Raw genomic sequence first — 3567 nt, 5'->3', positions numbered from 1 at the left:
TTGGATTGGATTGAATTACTGACAAAACGTGCAAGTAGTGAAATATGGGTATGAAGTTTAAACATGAGGGTGAGGCAAAGCTATGTGAATATGAAGTATGTGTCGTGATTGATAGAGATGCTTGGTAGGTGAGAGACAAGTGTGTTTCATTTGAGTTGCATGTAAGGCTAATGGTGCGGTTGGTAGGGTAAAGCTTATGAAAACACTTTCACTCATCTTCACTATTCATTTGAAATTCTTGCATCCAGGACCCTCACATGGACTGCTCAGCCATTTGATCTCAACGTCTTTTCAAAGTTAGTCTATAGGACGTGCTATCCTCCTGTGGATGGATGGCGTCTCTCCCTCACTGTACCTGTTTGGTGTTGTGGCCTCAGGGACAGCGTTTGGTCGAGGTGACATTCTAGTTCTGGCCAGTGGGGCCTGCTTCAGCGTGCTTCCTCCTTGGTGTTATAGCCTCAGGGAACGGTTTGGCAACTGTGGAGTGTGGCAGCATACCATAATCACTTAGGAAATCAAGAAGCCATGAATGGAACAAAAAAAAATTATTTATTTTTATAACTTATGTTATTTTAATAATTCCAGCTTATGGCAACATATACACATTTTACCACATTATCATAAATACACTTAACAATAAATTACTGTCACTCCTTCCCCATTATCTTCACAGCAGCATCCGAAATCCTAGAACCTTCTTTTATCATGTTGTGCCTTTTTTGTGTTTTTTGCAGGCCGGAATTAGTGTTAAAATAGCCGGCTAGAGCCAAAATACATCTTATCTTTAAGAATTTCATGTTAGCTTTTAATAATTCAGGCTATCTTAACTCATTCTAGCCTCTAATGAATTTGCATATCCTGCTCAGACAGTCACTCACTTAACAACACAGTTACTGTTGACCTGATACTACAATCATATGAATGAGCAGGCAGCACAGTATTTGCACGCTGCCTGAATTCAAAGTCATGGGTGTAGGTTAACCATGCATCACCATCTGAGTGCTCATTTTCTGGAGTTATCAGATTTTGTGGTCACAGTTTGCTGATCTGATACTACTCATGAAACAGAACTGGTGAGTAAAGATCAGGTAAAAACAACACAGGAAGGTCAAGTCTTCAATCTTGAGTTGCTAATAGCAGAAGATGAAACAACTTTCTGTGATGGGAAGAAATTGTCTGGAAGGAATTAAATTAGACTGGGTCAGCAACTGCTGCAGGGTTTTAAGTCTGCAGAAGCTGCAAAGGAAACATCAGACTGCGTTCAAAACAAGACATAAACCTGATTTCCAAAGTATAAAAGCCAAATAGGACATCATTGAAAATCTTTAAAGCTTATACTTTCTATATCAATGCTTATTCCCTATTGACTTCATTTGGGGCTAACAGGAATTCTTAACAGAAATACAGTTAAATTGTAAGTAATATACAGTCAGGGATTGTGTTATTTTGTACGTATCCAAGTCAAGCATCACTGAAAATGGATTGCTGCCAATCAGGAAATTTCCTGAGACATTGAAACTTTAACTCCTACAGCTAACAAAACAGGGCTATGTAAAGGTCAAATTACAGTTTTTACTTAGAGTCTAAAGAAGGCCTGAATTGCCTGGTATCCATCAGTTGAACAGCAGAAGGTGTTAACTGATCAGACGAGGTCATGGTAAGCTTTTAAGAATTCCTTTTTGTTAGAAATCTCTCTGGACCAGGAGGAACAGCCGGGGTGATCCCTTCTAGGGATTAAAGAAAGGAATTCTCAGCATCCTTTGGTTCCAGGTGTTCCTCACTGGAGTTGGCAGTCTGGCCGGATTTGTATATTTATCAAAATGAAACCTGCCTATTAAAATTGGCTAAACAGCTAGATCCCAGTTTCTGTAGGTGCATAATTGGTTTCAGGGCTTGTGTACACCATGCTTACTCCTCTCCTTGAGAAGGAGGGAGATTAGTTTTCTATGTAGATCTAGTTATACTGGTTAAGCGCGCACACATCCTGCTGTTTTCTGTTCCTTTAAAAAAGGAGCATCATATGATAGACAGGATCACAAGTGTAGTTTCATATTAGATAAGCATTTAGAAATAGGAAACCTGTCACTGACAGGAACATTCTCTGGATGTTAATTAGATAAACATAAAACATTTTGCAAGAGCAATTTAGCTCAGCCCACTCCCCAAACCTTTCTTTATAGAACTGCATTTTCTTTCTCTTCCGGTGCTTATTCAATTTCCTTTTAAAGTTCCTTCAAGCGGCTCATTCTAGATCTCAACCACTTACCAGTGTTAAGTTATACTCCTGTTGCATTTTTTTCTTTGCCACATCTTTATCCAAAGGGAAGAAAACAACATTGGTGGGGCCTCTTCTGGAGTACTATATGCAGTCTGTCTCCCTGTTATAGGAAGGATATTATTAAACTGGGGAGGGTTCAGAAAGGATTTACCAGGATTTTCCAGCAATGTGGGGTTTGAGCTATAAGGAGAGGCTGGAGAGACTAGGACATTTTTCACTGGAGCATAGGAAATTGAGGGGTGTCCTTATTGAGGTTTATAAAATCATGAGGAGCATCAAAAAGTGAATGACAAAGATCTTTTCCCTAGGAAAGGGGAGTTCAAAAGTAGGGGTTGTATTTTCAAGTTGAGAGGAGAAAGATTTAACAAGGACATGAAGGGAAACTTTGTTAGAAAGGGAGTGATTCGTGTGTAGGAATGAACTGCCAGAGAAAGTGGTGTATGCAGGAACAGTTGAAATCTTTAAAAGACCTTTGGATAAGTATATGAATAGGAAAGGTTTGAAGGAAAATGGGACTAGTTTAGTTTGGGGACATTGTCGGTGTGGACTCGTTGGATGGAAGAATCTGTTTCTATGCTCTATGTCTCTATGACTCTGCCCTGATCTGTCATAAGTTTGAACACTACCATTATACTTCCTCTCAATCTTTCCTTCCTGGAAGTCGGACAACTCCAGCTTCTCAATCCATTCCTACAACTGAATTTCCTCATCTGTAGAACCATTCTTCTAACTCTTTTCTGTACCTTTCTAAAACCTTCACCTTCTTACCAAAGTACAATGCCCAGAATTGACAGAATCCTCCAATTGAGGCAGTGTATTATAAGGGTAACTGTTATGCATAACTCCATCCATCTCTTGATGAAGCTCACTTTCAAGCACTTTCTCAGCCCAACCTTCAATCTTCAATGATTTCCTTCATAATTGTAACCGTTATTTCATATTGTCTGTCCTTATTCTACCTATAAGAATGTATCATTTCACTCTCCTTTGCATTTAAGTGTGCGTGTTATGTACCCATCCATTTGCCCAGCCTGCCTTTGTTCTCTTGAGGTCAATTACTACTTTTCTCAAAGTTCACAGTAATTCTGAGTTTTGGGTCATCTGCAAATTTTTAAATTTTGCCTTACATACTTATGTACAGGCTTAATGTATCAAAAAGGTCAATTCTAGTTTTGACATCTGACAAACCCAACTGTATAACTGAAGGTTTCATTCTGAAAAACAGCCATTTTCCATTATTCTGTTCCATGTCATTCAATGAGCTTTGCATCCATGCTACCATTATTCCT

Source organism: Chiloscyllium plagiosum, chromosome 14 (genome assembly GCF_004010195.1).
Source record: "Chiloscyllium plagiosum isolate BGI_BamShark_2017 chromosome 14, ASM401019v2, whole genome shotgun sequence".
NCBI lineage: Eukaryota > Metazoa > Chordata > Chondrichthyes > Orectolobiformes > Hemiscylliidae > Chiloscyllium > Chiloscyllium plagiosum.
Note: the sequence above shows the minus strand (reverse complement) of the source record.